The following is a 17,790-nucleotide window of genomic DNA, read 5'->3' as shown; positions in this document are numbered from 1 at the left end:
TAAAATTAGATAATAATAATATATATATTAAGTTGATTTTAAAGAAAAAATATGTATATGTATATAACAATAAGCTACTTCTAAATAAAAACTAATTTATTTATCTATGACCAAAATTATAGTTTAAATGAAAAAATTATTTTTTCCAAAATAACTTCGTTAACCCTTCCCCTAAAATTTGAACATGTCAAAAACTAAAACTTACCAAAATCATTGGTCAACCCCTCATGGATGCTAAGTAAATAAATATTTAATAAGATTCTCTATATAGGAAAAGCTTCAAGGGAAGATGCCGACAGCCTGCACGCGCGTGAAGTTAATTGGTCTTGCAAGGACTGCGTCAGTTCTTCGAAATTCCATACGGTGTATTTTTTAGATAATGAGAAATTCGCGAATTAACGGGTTGACTGTGAAGTACTCCGCTGCAATTTCATGGCGTTTTCCCTCAATGCTGCCTTTCCCTTCCGTCCCCTTTGTCTTAATATTTGTAGAACCCCCCGGCCCTCTATTGCTGTGTTTATAATATACGACAGAAGAACGGAGCAGAGCATGAGAATCGGCAATTTGTTTTTCCCAATTCAATGTCTTTCTCTGTTCATCGGTGCCTTGCTGTTACATCTGCTCTGCTCCTCCTCCTGCGCTCATCGACATCATGTCTCGGCACTAAGTACCAGGATTGTCTTTTTAATACATCTATCTGTAATGGCGTTGAATTCGGGTATCCTTTTGGGGAAAATGGCAGCGGCTGCGGTGACCCTGACTTCCAGCTACACTCCTGCGATTCAGATGGCCATCCTCTTATCAATATTAGGGGAAATGAATATCACATACTGGAACCCTCGATCTTGGGGAATGACAGCAATCATATCATGATAATCCTAAATGACAATATCTGGGTCGCGATTAATACATGCAAACTTTCAGGTAACTACAATGAGCCCTGGTGGTATGGCTCTGAGTTATTTGATATGGTTGATGGATACACCAATCTGACGTTTAGGAAGCACTGCGATCAAATTCCTGGTAACAGATATGTGTTAGGAGCGTCTAATTTCAGGTTTTGTGGTGATGTATGGTACTACAGTTTAATTCCAAAATTAGACGCAGAGGGGGCACAGTTCTGTACAACACATCTTCAACTACCCATTAAGGAATACCTCTATCTGCAGTTGATTAACAATCAAACTTTAAAATGGCTGGGTTCTGAGATAACGTGGCAGCTCGACCGGAACAAATCTCGAAGTTGTGGCGCTTGTTTGGACAGTAAGGGAGTTTGTGGCTATGACATTTCAGAACCGACTTCAAGATTTCTTTGCTATTGTCCAGATAGCACCTCACATCCAGACAAATGCCCCGCCGATGCTATTTGTACGTTTCCTGTTCTCTTTTTCCAAATTCGATGACAAAGCTCAGTTCTGATTTCTTTCAATCTATCTGTTAGGATGTATGTAAATGTTTTGGTACTATTAGGATTTATGGAGAGAATTTAAATCCTTAACAGTACACCCATTTAACTTTTTGTGGCCCATATACAAATGTTATGAATATGTGTACACATTTACTTTTGTGTCAATCATTCTCCCTTAACAAACTGTGCATTCTCCCTTCACAAACTGTGGATGGTTGCAGATGCTCAAACTACCCATCATGGCAGCGATACAAACAAGTACTCCATTGTAATAGGTAAACACGATTCCATCCTCTTCAGTTTTCTGATTTAGAGTCTTGCTGAATTTGTATTTGTTTCCATTATTCTCAAAGATCACATTTGCATCAATCTCTTCATTCCACTGCAGGTTGCTCCATTGGAGGAATTGCAATAACAGCAATATTCTTAACTTATTATGTACAGAGGAGAAAAACACATAGCCAGGGTCTCGCTGGTTACGAGAGAAGGGATATTGAAGCGATTGTACCTCCTGGAAATCAAATAAGCGATTTGCCAACATTCTCTTATGAAGAACTTCGGCAGGCTACAAATTGCTTCCACAAGGAAAACGAAGTTGGGGATGGGGGATATGGGTCGGTGTATCTGGGAAAACTTCGGGACGGACGAACTGTGGCGATAAAGAGACTGTATGAACTCTAGGAGAGCTGAACAGTTTTTTAACGAGGTAGCCATATTTTCGTCATTGAATCATCCATATGCCGTTAGTCTTTATGGCTACACCCCTGCAGACAGTCCAGAGCTGCTTCTGGTATACGAATTTGTTTCAAATGGGACTTTGGCCGATCATCTTCATGGCCATCGCAAAGGTCCCAAAGGATTACCATGGAACATTCGTTTGAACATTGCCATTCAAACTGCCCAGGCCTTGGCGTTCCTTCACAGCGTTGATCCGCCTATATTCCACAGAGATGTGAAATCCTCTAATATTCTCTTGGATGAGCAATTCAATGTCAAGGTTGCAGATTTTGGTCTTTGCAGAGTAGTGCCTGTAAATTCCTCGCATGTCACTACTTTGCCACAAGGCACACCGGGGTATGTTGACCCAGAGTACCATCAGTGCTATCAACTGACAGAGAAATCGGATGTGTACAGCTTCGGGGTCGTTTTGGTGGAGATCATCTCTGCCAAATTAGCCGTGGACATAAATAGGAAGAGAGGGGAAATCAACCTTGCTTTCATGGCGATATCGAAAATCCAACAAGGGGCTTTGGATGAACTATTGGATCCGCAACTAGAGATTGAAAAAAATAATGAGGGGAAAGTCATGGTGAGTGCAGTTGCAGAACTGGCATTTAGGTGTCTGGCGTTGGAGAGTGATGACAGACCACCCATGAAAGATGTTGTTGGGCAGCTAGAGCAAATAAGGGCTGCCTGTCCAACTCCAGATGAACGATGGGGCATCAACTAACAGCAACCATCTCCCACCTCAGTGCAACAAGAAACAGCCATCATCTCTCACCTCAGGGGCATCAAGAAACAGCCATCATCTCCCACCTCAGTGCAAGACAAGTGGCCCAGCATAAGCTCCAATCTCTTTGGCTCCTGTAGTTTTGATGTTTGGAATTTATTTGTAAGTAGTTTAAATGGTGTTGAAATCTGTAGTTTTGATGTTTGGAATTTATTTGTAAGTAGTTTAAATGGTGTTGAAATCTCTAGAGGTCTCATTTATTGAAGTGAAGTAGTGAAGTAGGAGGATACAAACAATAAGAAAGCAAGCCCATTATCAATTTTTAATCTCTAAAATTTTGGTATTTAAAATTATTTGCAAATAATCTAACCAATATCTTTAATACTCAAAATGTGAGTTTTTAATATATATATAGTCAATAAATTAATTCTTGACACTCAAAATGTGAGTTTTTAATATATATATATATATATATATATATATATATAAATTAATTGACATGTGTGGAGTTTAGATTAGATTTAAATAATAAAATAGAAACCCATTTTTTAAATTCGATTAAATTGGTTTACACAATGATAACATCTCACTGATTAAACCAAAAATAATCATGATATATAAAATACATATATAACTGGAATTTTAGAAGAAATTATAAAAACTGTGACTTGTTGATTAAGCATGGTAGTGATATTCTCCCCGCTAAAATCCATATTGCCATATACATGTTATTGGCTGTTTCGCCAGAACAAACAGGGAAATTGAAAATGGTTATCCTTCCCCTCTTGGCTAAAAGTGAGATTGACGACTAAACGAAAGAAGATTCAACAAAACCTTTCACTCTCGTAATGGTCGTGTACTTTCTCTATTTTATGTATTTTGAAATTATTTTATAAATATTCGAGCAATAAGTTTATACTGAGATATTTACAAATTTTGAAGTTTTAATAAAAAACTTTTTACTCCGATATTTTTTAAAAAGGTTTTTTTTGGGTAATATATAATAATAAAATGAATGTGATTAGTTTAATCTTTTTTATTTTAACTTAAAGTGAATGGAGATTTATTGGTTTTTTATTAAATTGATTATGAAAGAAATATGCTCAGCTTATGTTTGGTGTGAATGTTTATCAATAATTGTAGTGTTTTAGAGAGTTTGTTAGGTTGTATTGATTTTTAATAAATTTAAAAAATTTGATGTGTGAACGTCCACTAATTTCCTAGGAATTTTCAAAGCATACCTAGTTTTAGAAAAATTGTCTTATATCATGGTTGTAAAGGATAGAAACTCTTCAACATTTGTGTTTCTTATCAACTCAAGACCTGAGATTCTTAAGGGTTAAGTAAAATCAAAATTAACAATTTGTTGCAATAGTTAATAATGATATTTTTGTTACAATAGTTTTTTTGTTATATATTTATTAATGGTAGATACAAATAAAGCCTTCAACTATATAAACTACATTAACATTTTTAATGTGGTTGTACTCATTTATTTTGAGAAAGTATGTAATATTCAAATAAATGTTATTTATTTTGAGAAAGTATGTTTTTTTAGTTGATAAGTAACATGGAAGTGACGATTCTTTATTTAAGAAGGTAAGTTATTTACTTTGTTTAAATTTGTTTGTGGGTGAAAAGTAATATGTAAGTGACCAGTTATTTATTTAAAAAGGAAAATTATCTATTTTGAGAAAACAAAAAGATAATATGGAAGTAACAAGTTTGTTACTTAAAAAAAACAAGTAATGAAATGAGAGGTTTTATGTTTAAAAAAATTAGGATGGAATGGGGTACCTTTAGAGTGAATGTAATTTTTAAAGGATGTTAAATGTATGTGTTTAAAAACTTTTTTATTTTTGTAAAGGAAGAAAATTAAATTTTTTACTATGTGAATTTTTTCTGTTATATTATTGTTGGAATTAGTTGAAGTTGAAATTTCAACTTTAAATTGATGAAATTGTTATTTTAATTAAAAATAAATTCTCAAAAGAATGGGATGGAGCTTTATGGTTTCTCGAAGATTCTACATTTGCAATGAATTTAGTAGTTGGAGATCTGAAGTATAGGCAATAGGGATATGAAGTATAGGCAATAGGGTTTGAACCGACCTCGTAGTTATGGGTGATGAGTCAAACATGTATGCCAGTCCGATAGACGGTATGGTGGACTACACAAAAGACATAGGTGACTTGGGTTTAATATTCACGACATGGGCTCCTTTGTCCAGTGAGGTGGCAATTTAGCAGATAGATGCAATGAAATGAGTTGGCGATCTAGCAGTGCAACAACTTCAAAAGAAGGTCTGGTCAAAAGCAGAGAAGGAATCTTACCTAGGTTTAGGGCAACAGGGAGTCTAGGATTTGCAGCAATTGGAACCTCCACTAAGCACAAAGGGCCTAGAAATAGAGGGTTCACAAACCCTTGAGGACAATGAAGTTGCATAATATCTGAATTTGTCTCCTCATGCAGATGTCAACAAGGCACGGACAGATCCCCCATCACATGGTCAACCAAAGAGACAAGGACAGTTGAAGGCAAAGGGAAATATTCTAGGTTTTTTTTTTAGAATCATGTGCTCGCATCCAAGGCTGGGTCGACCTTAAGCTCGAAAGAGGTAGTGGAGTCTAAAAACCCTTGTTAGTTAACCATTTTCTGGGCATGCGATGGTTGCTTCAAGGGAAGAGGAAAAAAGCCTAAGGGAGCATGAAATTTCAGCGGAGGCATCCAATTCTTCCAAAAAGAGAAAAAGGGAAGGGCTTCAGATGTGAAGGAGGCAGACAAAAATTTGGTCCTAGGAGCAAACATGCCCTTGGACGAGGTGATGGATACATCAAAGACGATTAGTGTAGGTTGGGTCAAGGGTTAGAAATTATTCCAGGATTTATTGCAGAAATGGGCAAAAAAAGCATGGAGAAGGGTGGTCGAACAAATCCCAAAGGTGAGTACCTTATCTCATGGGCGGTTTATGGTTGAATTTCAATCAGCAGAAGCGACACTCAAGGTCCTTAAAAAAATTTGGAGGATTAATTCCACTCTAGCTATTACGAAGATATGGTGCCCTTTGCTTAATGCAAGTAAAGAAAAGATCGATCTGGTTCTAGTATGGATTGGAATGCCCAGGCTAATCCCATATCTCTAGTCCTTGGAAGTGTTCAAAATAATTGGCAATTAACTAGTTACTTTCCTTGAGGCAGATATGTCTTTTTTGGGGAGTGGAAGAAATTCTATGGTGTGGATCCTTGTGAATTTAAACTATAGAGAGCGTTTCTTGGATGAAATAAACATTAGTTTCATAGGGTTACTCTCATTTTTTAGTTGTTGGATTATGAAGGTTTCCCCTTTCAATGTTAGTAATGCCACAAGATAGGGCATGTCCTCAAAGATTGTACAATCCCTTATACGAGAAAGTATGGACATTGACGAATGAGAAATGAGGTTGAGGCAGGAGGATCTCGATTAAAAAAGGAGTGTCAAACAGAGGACTCTTATACAAATTTGTGCCTGGAGGACCCCGTGGTGGAGGAGCATATGGTTGAGGAAGTGTTGTAACGATTGCAACACCCTCCAAAATTTTGGCCACCATCCAATTTTGGAGCCTTCCTTGGATTTTTTCTTGTTGTTTGCAAGCACTCAGGCTCATACCATGAGCTTGTGTTGAGTCTTTGCACCCTCCTTGCTTGATCGTTCATCAGACATCTTTTAGCATGTTGGTCACAATGTCATGGTTGCAGCCATGTTTTGGCTATGTTCACGACTGCCTTCATGTGTACAAGTTGTATTTGCTATGTAAGCATCTGTTAAACTCACACAAGAAGTTGTATGCAATGTTGTGCAAGTGTTATCACTATCGTTCAACGATCTATCACAATTGTTGCGCTTGTAAGTCACACCCATCGATCAGGCACACTGAGTGTTGTTTTCTTATTGATTCGAGGTGTCTTGTCGTCGAGTCATGTTGAGTGCGTGTTCTCAAGGTCGTGTATGCACAAGTTCACTCGATCACACACTTAGTTAATTTGTTGAAGATATGTCGACTAGACCACCCCCAAACAATCGGACCTTCGCTGAGCTGCACTGCGGAGTCTTAGCCCTCAGTGAACATGTACTGCTACCCAAAATTGCGCATAGCTTAATGCTGCCTCCCAGGTAGTCTACACCGTGCAATCCCGGTGTCGACCCGACTGTCACCCAGAATAATGCAAAAGTTTCTAAGTAAGCCATCTCAATCTGTGTTGTCCATAAGAAAAACCATCAAGCCTCCAGTTGGTCAACTAGAGAGTTTGACCAGGCAATGACCCCGGGCCTCACTCCTCCAAAAAATTGCGCAGAAGCTGCCAAGCATGCTTACTTCCTCTGACTGAAGAAATTGCGCAAACATGCCAGACAGACACTCGCTTCCTATCACTGCACCTCCCTAAAAAATTATGCAATTTTGGCATCCAATCACCGTGTCAGTTGGCTTGCTTCTCCTCTCGAAAATTGCGTAGTTTTCATGGGCAGTCTCCTAGCTGCCTAACATCTTGCTCAACCCATAAACTGTGAAAGGATGTCCTGCAAGCCGGCCTCCCAGCGCTATGCAGTTTTGGCTAGCATCCTCCCGCAACCCACTGCCAGCCTCCCTAGAGAATCTGCGTAGTTTTCACTGCTAGTGTCCCCCTGCTACCTACACTGTCTCCCTGAAAATATTGCACAGACCTGCCCTCCAGCCGAGCCAAATCCCACAGTCACTGCCCATATCAACCTCCCAGTGACCTCTGTGCAATTTTCATTAACAGTGCCCAGAGCCCTCATCCCGACTTGAAATGTGCTCTGCACAGTTTTAGAGCCTTGTCATCTCTCCTAGTCACCTGCATTTGAAAGAAAAAGATAATGCATCATGGTAGCGTAGGATATTTTTGGATTTAATGTCGTCTCGTCATGAGTGATTGCAGATACAGGTACATGGATGCGACATGGCGCGATGACGAATGGGATGAACAAGGAGCGCATGCCAGGAGACTTGTTCATGAACGGATGGACACACGGATCATGCCAAGTACAAGCGAAGGAGAGACATGCATGTGCAACATCAAGCAAACACCAAGACCATTGAAGACTCCACACACCTTGTCATGCGAAGGTGACATTATGATACACCAAGAGCACATCCATCACTCAGCAGCACTGCAACGCGACATGGAGACCACCAATAACATGAACATACCAGCTCTAGCTATATGAACCACATTAACAATTTTAATGTGGTTGTACTCATTTATTTTGAGAAAGTATATAATATTCAAATAAATGTTATTTATTTTGAGAAAATATGGTTTTTTTAATTGATAAGTAACATGGAAGTGAAAATTCTTTATTTAAGAATGTAAGTTATTTACTTTGTTTAAGTTTGTTTGTGGGTGAAAAGTAATATGTGAGTGATAAGTTTTTTATTTAAAAAGGAAAATTATGTATTTTGAGAAAACAAAATATAATGTGGAAGTAACAAGTTTGTTATTTAAAAAAAACAAGTAATGAAATGAGAGGTTTTATGTTTAAAAAAAAATAGCAGGATGGAATGGGGCACCCTTAGAGTGGATATAATTTTTAAAGGATGTTAAATGTGTGTGTTTAAAAACTTTTTATTTCTGTAAAGGAAGAAAATTAAATTTTTTACTATGTGAATTTTTTTTGTTTTATTATTGTTGGAATTAGGTGAAGTTGAAATTGCAATTTTAAATTGATGAAATTGTTATTTTAATTCAAAAATGAATTCTTTAAAAGAATAGGATGGAGTTCTATGGTTTTTCGGAGACTCTGCAGTTGCAATGAACTGAATAGTTAGAGATATGAAGTATAGATAGTAGGGTTTGGAAAGACCTCGTAGTTATGGGTGATGCATCAAACAGGTATGCCAGTCAGATAGATGAGATGGTGGACTACACAAAGGGAACAGGTGACTGGGGTTTGATATTCATGACATGAACTCCTTTGTCTAGTGAGGTGGCAATTCGGCAGACAAATGCAATGAAATGAGTTGGTGATCTAGTAGTGCAACAACTTCGAAAGAAGGTCTGGTCAAAAGAAGAGAAGGAATCTTACCTAGGGTTAGAGCAAGAGGGAGCCCATGATTTGCAGCAATTGGAAACTCCATTGAGCACAAAGGGCCTAGAAATAGAGGTTCACAAACCCTTGAGGACAATGAATTTTGCACAATATTCGAATTTGTCTCCTCATGCAGATGTCGCCAAGGCACATACAGATCCCCCATCACATGGTGAACCAAAGTGATAAGGATAGTTGAAGGCAAAGGGAAATATTCTAGGTTTTTTTTTAGAATCAGATGCTCACATCCAAGGTTGGGTCGACCTTAAACTCGAAAGAGGCAGTGGAGTCTAAAAAATCTTGTTAGTTATAAATTCTCTAGGCATGCAAAGTTTGCTTCAAGCCCTTCTAGGGAAGAGGAAAAAATATTAAGCGAGCATGAAATTTCAGGGGAGGCACCCAATTCTTCCAGAAAGAGAAAAAAGGGAAGGGCTTCAAATGTGAAGGAGGCAGACAAAAATCTGGTCTTAGGAGCAAACATGCATTTGGGCAAGGTGATGGATACATCAGAGACGGTTGTTGTAGGTTGGACCAGGTGTCAAAAATTATCCTAGGATTTATTACAGAAATGGGCCAAAAAAACATGGAGCAGCATGGTCGAAGAAATCCCAAAGGTGAGTACCCTATCTTATGGGTGGTTTATGGTTGAATTTTAATCAGCAGAGGCGACATTCAAGGTTCTTAAAAAAAATTGGAGGATTAATTCCACTCCATCTATTCTGAAGAGGTGCCACGCTTTGTTTGATGCCAGTAAAGAAAACATCGACCTGGTTCTGGTATGGGGTCGAATGCCCGGGCTGGTCCCACATCTCTAGACCTTGGAAGTGCTCAAAAGAATTGACAATTAACTAGGTACTTTCCTTGAGGCAGATATGTATTTTTTGGGGAGTGGAAGAAATTCTATGGTGTGGATCCTTGTGAATTTAAACTATAGAGAGGGTTTCTTGGATGAGTTAAACATTAGTTTCAGAGTTTACCCTCATTTTCAGTTCTTGGATTATGAAGGTTTCACTTTTCAGTGTCAGCAATGGCACAAGATAGGGCATATCCTCATAGATTGTCCAATCCATTATACGAGAAAGTATGGACATCGATGAATGAGAAATGAGGCTGAGGCGAGAGGATCTCAATTAGAAAAGGGGTGTCAAACAAAGGAATCTTATACAAATCTGTGCCCAAAGAACCCAGTGGTGGAGAAGCATAGGTTTAAGGAAGGCAACATGATTATGGAACAAATGTAAGCAAGAGGAGACTAGATGAGTCATGAAGGAGCTTCATCCTCTACGAGAGCCACTCCCATGGGTAATTGGTGGTTTGTTGCATCAGATGTTAAAGCCAGATTGGGGGGCTAACTTTGGGTTTAAACCAAAAATCTATAAAACTTCCGGGGACCAGGGGGTAGATCTAATATTAGGAGCTGGTATTTATTCTATTTACTTGGGAAAGGAGTTGAAGGTAATAAATATCTATGGTCCTTGCAATGATAGGGTTCCGTTTTGGTAAGGATCGATGACCATATCATTCATGAGAGATGATAACATGGTTGTTGGAGGTGACTTAAATTTTTCTTTATATCTATTTATATTTAGTGTGCTTTTTGTTTCTTTTTTGGCATGGACTAGTTTATCATTCAAGGCTCTATTTGTAATTTGATGCTTGTATAGAGATGACACGTGATCACATAAACTACTTTGTTTCTGCAATTTTTTTTTAATTATGTTTTTGTTCTAATTGTTACTCATTAACACTTCTTTTGATTTGCCAAATGGCATCTACAACAAATAATTTTCATGAGTCATTAGTAGAAATCAAAATTTTCCCTTGAGAAAAAAATTGATAAAAATGAGTTGTGTGTACAAGTTGTATTCCCTATATAAGCATCTGTTAAACTCGCACACGAAGTTGTATGCAATGTTGTGCAAGTGTCATAGCGACTGTTCAACGATCTATCACAAGTGTCACGCTTGTAAGTCACACCCATCGGTCAGGCACACTAAGTGTTGTTGTCTTGTTGATTTGAGGTGTCTTGTCGTTGAGTCATGTTGAGTGTGTGTTTTCAAGGTCGTGTATGCACAAGTTCCTCGATCACACACTTAGTTAATTTGTTGAAGATATGTCAATTAGACCACCCCCAAATAGTCAGACCTTCACTGAGCTGCACTGCGGAATCTCAGCAGTCAGTGAACATGTACTGCTGCCCAGAATTGCGCATAGCTTGATGCTGCCTCCCAAGTAGTCTACACTACGCAATCCTGGAGTCAATCCGACTGTCACCCAGAACAATGAAAAAGTTTCGAAGTAAGCCATCTCAATCTACGCTACCCACAAGAAAAACCATCAAGCCTCTAGCTGGTCAACTAGAGAGTTTGACCAGGCAATGACCCCGGGCCTTACTCCTCCAAAAAATTGCGCAAAAGCTGCCAAGCATGCCTACTTCCTCTGATTGAAGAAATTGCGCAAACATGCCAGACAGACACCCGCTTCCTATCACTACACCTCCCTCAAAAATTGCGCAGTTTTGGCTACCAATCACCCTGTCAGCTGGCCTACTTCTCCTCTCAAAAATTGTGCAGTTTTCATGGGTAGTTTCCCAGCTGCCTATCATCTTGCTCATCCCATAAACTACGCAGGGATGTCCTGTAGGCCGACCTCCCAACGCTGTGCAGTTTTGGATAGCAGCCTCCCACAACCCACTGCCAGCCTCCCCAGAGAATCTGTGTAGTTTTCATTGCCAGTGTCCCCCTGCTACCTACAATGTCTCCCTGGAAAAATTGCACAGACCTGCCCTCTAGCTGAGCCAGAACCCACAGAAAGTCACTGCTAATATGGAATTCCCATCTCAACCTCCTAGTGACCTCTGTGCAATCTTCATTGATAGTGCCCAGAGCCCGCATCCCGACCTGAAATGTGCTCTACACAGTTTTAGAGCCTTGTCCTCTCTCCAGGTCACTTGCATTCCAAAGCAAAATATAATGCATCATGGTAGCCTTGGAGATTTTTGGATTTAATTTCATCTCATCATGAGTGATTGAAGATACAGGTACATGGATGTGACATGGTGCGATGACGAATGGGATGAACAAGGAGTGCATGCAAGGAGACTTGTTCATGAACGGACAGATACATGGATCATGCCAAGTACAAGCGAAGGAGAGACATGCACATGCAACATCAAGCGAACACCAAGACCATTGAAGACTCCGCACACCTTGTCATGCGAAGGTGATGCTGTGATACACCAAGAGCACATCCATCACTCAGTAGCATTGTAGCACGACATGGACACCACCACCAACATGAACATAATATTCAAATAAATGTTATTTATTTTGAGAAAATATGGTTTTTTTAATTGATAAGTAACATGGAAGTGACAATTCTTTATTTAAGAAGGTAAGTTATTTACTTTGTTTAAGTTTGTTTGTGGGTGAAAAGTAATATGTGAGTGACAAGTTTTTTTATTTAAAAAGGAAAATTATTTATTTTGAGAAAACAAAATATAATGTGGAAGTAACAAGTTTGTTATTTAAAAAAAACAAGTAATGAAATGAGAGGTTTTATGTTTAGAAAAAATAGCAGGATGGAATGGGGCACCCTTAGAGTGGATATAATTTTTAAAGGATGTTAAATGTGTGTGTTTAAAAACTTTTTATTTTTGTAAAGGAAGAAAATTAAATTTTTTACTATGTGAATTTTTTTTTGTTTTGTTATTGTTGGAATTAAGTGAAGTTGAAATTGCAATTTTAAATTGATGAAATTGTTATTTTAATTCAAAAATGAATTCTTTAAAAGAATGGGATGGAACTCTTTGGTTTTTCTGAGACTCTGCAGTTGCAATGAACTCAGTAGTTGGAGATATGAAGTATAGGTAGTAGGGTTTGGACTAACCTCGTAGTTATGGGTGATGATTCAAACAGGTATGCCAGTTAGATAGACGAGATGGTGGACTACACAAAGGGCACAGGTGACTTGGGTTTGATATTCATGACATGAGCTCCTTTGTCTAGTGAGGTGGCAATTTGGCAGACAGATGCAATGAAATGAGTTGGCGATCTAGCAGTACAACAACTTTGAAAGAAGGTCTAGTCGAAAGCAGAGAAGGAATCTTACCTATGGTTAGGGAAAGAGGGAGCCCATGATTTGCAGCAATTGGAACCTCCACTGAGCACAAAGGGCCTAGAAATAGAGGGTCACAAACCCTTAAGCACAATGAAGTTTGCACAATATTAGAATTTGTCTCCTCATGCAGATGTCGCCAAGGCACATACAAATCCCCCATCACATGGTGAACCAAATTGATAAGGATAGTTGAAGGTAAAGGGAAATATTCTAGGTGTTTTTTTAGAATCAGGTGCTCACATCCAAGGTTGGGTCGACCTTAAACTTGAAAGAGGCAGTGGAGTCTAAAAACCCTTGTTAGTTAGAAAATTTCTGGGCATGCAAAGTGTGCTTCAAGCCCTTCCATGGAAGAGGAAAAAATATTAAGCGAGAATGACATTTCAGGGAGGCACCCAATTCTTCCAAAAAGAGAAAAAAGGGAAGGGCTTCAAATGTGAAGGAGGCAGACAAAAATTTGGTCCTAGGAGCAAACATGCCTTTGGATGAGGTGATGAATACATCAGAGACGGTTGTTGTAGGTTGGGCTAAGGGTCAGAAATTATCCCATGATTTACTATAGAAATGGGCGAAAAAAACATGGAGCAGCATGGTCGAAGAAATCCCAAAGGTGAGTACCCTATCTTATGGGTGGTTTATGGTTGAATTTCAATCAGCAAAGGCGGCATTCAAGGTTCTTAAAAAAAATTAGGGGATTAATTCCACTCCAGCTATTCTAAAGAGGTGGCACGCTTTGTTTGATGCCAGTAAAGAACATATCGACCTGGTTCTATTATGGGTTAGAATGCCCGGGCTGGTCCCACATCTCTAGACCTTGGAAGTGTTCAAAAGAATTGGCAATTAACTAGGTACTTTCCTTGAGGCGGATATGTCTTTTTTGGGGAGTGGAAGAAATTCTATGGTGTGGTTCCTTGTGAATTTAAACTATAAAGAGGGTTTCTTGGATGAGCTAAACATTAGTTTCAGAGTTTACTCTCATTTTCAGTTCTTGGATTATGAAGGTTTCACTTTTCAATGTTAGCAATGGCACAAGATAGGGCATATCCTCATAGATTGTCCAATCCCTTATACGAGAAAGTATGGAAATCGATGAATGAGAAATGAGGCTGAGGTGAGAGGATCTCAATTAGAAAAGGGGTGTCAAACAAAGGAATCTTATACAAATCTGTGCCCGAAGAACCCTGTGGCGGAGGAGCATAGGTTTAAGGAAGGCAATGTGATTATGGAACAAATGTAAGCAGAAGGAGACATGATGAATCATGAAGGAGCTTCATCCTCTATGAGAGCCACTCCCACGGGTAATTGGTGGTTTGTTGCGTCAGATGTTAAAGCCAGATTGGGGGGGCTAACTTTGGGTTTAAACCAAAAATATATAAAACTTCTGGGGACTTGGCGGTAGATCTGATATTAGGAGCTGGTATTTATTGTATTGACTTGGGAAAGGAGTTGAAGGTAATAAATATTTATGGCCCTTGCAATGATAGGGTTCCCTTTTGGTAAGGATCGATGACCATGTCATTCATGAGAGATGATAACATGGTTGTTGGAGGTGACTTAAATTTTTCTTTATATCTATTTATATTTAGTGTGCTTTTTGTTTCTTTTTTGGCATGGACTAGTTTTTCATTCAGGGTTCTATTTGTAATTTGATGCTTGTATAAAGACGACACATGATCACAGAGGACGTACATGACTACTTTGTTTTTGCAGTTTTTTTTTTAATTATGTTTTTGTTTTGATTGTTACTCATTAACACTTTTTTTGATTCAAAGCCAAATGGCATCTACAACAAATAATTTTCATGAGTTATTAATAGAAATAAAAAAATTTCATTGAGAAAAAATGATAAAAATAAAATAAATATATTTGATATACTAGGTTAATAATAAATATATATAATCTTGGGCTTTCTTCGACGGCTCTACCCAGGATACTGGATGTGGCGGGGGTGCTGTCCTTCATTTGAATGAATCCCACTACTTCAAGATATAGATCAAATACCCAAATGGCACCAATAATTTCTCTGAGCTCACCACAGCCAAACATATCATATATTTTGCTATACAAAAACAGTGCAGACATATCCAACTATTTGGCGACTCCCAGATTGTTTGCAATTGGATAAATTCTGCATCACATTGTTATACTTACTCTTTGAGAAATATCCTTGATGAAGCCAAAAGACTGATCACTTCTTTTGAATCTTTTGACTGTCGTCATATCTACAGGGAGCAGAATGAAGAAGCGGACCAACTGTCAAAAGAAGCAGCGCACAGCCATCTAGAACAATGGCTGATACAGGAGAAGATTGATGGAACCTTCCATCAATATTATCATCGGCCCTACATAGATCATAACAGGAATGGGTCACCGACCCATCCATAACAATAGATATGGAAATGGCTATCTCTTTTTGTGATGTGGTTCCTTTTTGTTACAGTTCATCATGACTATTACAGTACTCCCTGCGTGGAGCCAGACTTTGATATTTAAAATTTTGTATATATATCATACAGACTTCCTGCGAGGAGATCCAGAACACTCAAGTTATTTTTTGCTAAACTCAGGATGGTCAATGGCCACATATGAATATGCAATATGCATCTGCAAAATGTAATTTCTCCCTTTTAATAGAAATTACGACTTTTTCCTAATGGGAAATAAATAAATAAATATATATAATATTAGTATATTATATGCATAAATGTATAAATTTTTTAGGTAAGCATTTCTTTTTATCAAGCGTTTCTTTTTTTCAATTAGTTTGACTTTTCTATTTTTTTTCCTATATTATCTTTTATTTTCATTTCATTTCAGTTTTACAATATATTTTCAATTCTTTTTATCAATAAAATAATATTAAAAAAAATTTAAAATATTGCAATAATATAAATAAATATTTATTTAATACTTTATATTTAAAATCAAAACAAAATTAATACAAAATCAATAATCAATTGAGTAAGAATGATATAAAAATCAAAACAAAATTAATATAAAATCAATAATCAATTGAATAAGAATTTACATTGACAAGCTCGAAGGTTATTTAGAGGAGGCAGGATGTGCTGGCACGATCTTAGCTGGGATAGTCGTCATCCTTTTTCTCTATGCTGACGATATTGTTCTCCTCGCAAGGTGTCCATTTGATCTTGATAAGCAACTTAGGCTTCTTAAGGATTTTTGCTCTACCATGGGTATGACTGTTAACACTGACAAAACAAAAGTTATGATTATCAAATCCAAGAAGGACACCTACGCTAATTTTATGTATGACAATAATAACTTGGAGGAAGTGTATTCTTACAAGTACCTAGGAATTGATATTCATCACAAGCTCAACTAGAACTATAGCATTGAGAAAAGGATTAATGGGGGATGGAAAGCCTACTTTGGTCTTGAAAATAATTGTAAAATGACAAACCTCATAATGTGGGATAAAAAGAAGTTCCTCCTTGAAACTTAAGTCACTCTTGTTATCTTATATGGACGTGAGGTTTGGGGTTGCAACATCTCTAGAAAATCCTGGAGAAAGATTGAGCAAATCCAGAAGCGCTTTATAACATATAACCTGAAAATTAAAAGCAATACACCCTACCTTATTCCCCTTATAGAAGTAGGTCTTTCCCCTATCGAAAGCCTAGCTATGACTAGGTTTCTGTTGTACAAGCACAAGCTCAATAGCATAGAAGATCATAGACTTCCCAAGCTAGCTTTAAATTCTAGCCAAAACCAACCAAGGCTCAAATGGGGGTGGTATAAAGACACGAGGGCCTAGTTAAACCATTGGGAGATCAACGAGAATGATGCATTGCAAAACATTAATAACATTAAAAATATTGTTACTTCTAAGTTCAAAGAAAAAATGTGGTGTGAGAAAGATTTAATGGCTAAAAGAAAATTAAGTTATTATAAGAAGGTCATCAACCCCACCCTAGAAGATCAAAATTATCTCTCTATTTTAGCTAGCTCAAAGAAGAAAATTAATATAGCGAAGATTAGAATGAACTCTCATGAGCTCCATAGTGAAACAGGTCATTGGGCAGTTCCTAAAACACCATGGATGGAAGGTATCTGCCATCTCTGTGAGAATAGGAACACTGAGGATGAAAACCACTTCCTCTTAGAGTGCCCTGCGTACAACCACATTAGATCTCAGTTTCATAATCTTTGTCACAACACTGACCTTCCTAGCCTTTTACGATGTCAAAATTATAGTGAGCTTGGGAGACTTCTCTCCAAGCTTTTTGAGCATAGAAATAAAATCTTAAATCAAAATAAATGATTTGTTTCTTTAGGTCCGATAGACCAAAGTTTGGTCTCAGTGGACGTTAACCACCACCATCATCATCATCATCATCATCATAAAAAATTGAATATGAATTGTATACAAATACATGTTTTTTTAAACAATAAAATAATAAAGTTGTGGCTAAGTGATGACGACAGAGTTGAAAAAAGAAAAAATATAGAAAACGATTAAAATAAGGGCTACATAGTAGCTAGTACCTTCTGCGTAGCTTAAATATAGCTTAATTAAATTAAAAAATAACAAAGACAAAACTTTTATCACAAAAATAAAACAACTAATAAAATGTTTTATTATTGAATGTCATCACCAAAAATTAAGAAATTTAATTAACTAATATTGTTTATATTAACATAGATATGTGTGTGTTTTTTATTTTTATAGTTTTTCATAATTAAATTTATTGAAATATATTTTTAATAT

At 37.4% G+C, this 17,790-nt stretch overlaps 1 pseudogene across 1 annotated transcript; it reads left to right on the top strand.

Annotated features, from left to right (window-relative positions):
• The first annotated feature begins 443 nt into the window (after window positions 1-443).
• On the top strand, window positions 444-3,045 carry LOC149174430 (LEAF RUST 10 DISEASE-RESISTANCE LOCUS RECEPTOR-LIKE PROTEIN KINASE-like 1.2; annotated as a pseudogene). The gene is made up of 3 exons (XR_016258487.1): window positions 444-1,368; window positions 1,630-1,683; window positions 1,797-3,045. The product of XR_016258487.1 is annotated as an LEAF RUST 10 DISEASE-RESISTANCE LOCUS RECEPTOR-LIKE PROTEIN KINASE-like 1.2 (transcript).
• The last annotated feature ends 14,745 nt before the right edge of the window (window positions 3,046-17,790 follow it).

Source organism: Pinus tabuliformis, chromosome 4_1, assembly GCF_031772625.1.
Source record: "Pinus tabuliformis cultivar Carrire ecotype Pingquan chromosome 4_1, CPIR1, whole genome shotgun sequence".
Lineage (NCBI taxonomy): Eukaryota > Viridiplantae > Streptophyta > Pinopsida > Pinales > Pinaceae > Pinus > Pinus tabuliformis.
Note: the sequence above shows the minus strand (reverse complement) of the source record. Positions and strands in the feature narration are given on the sequence as shown.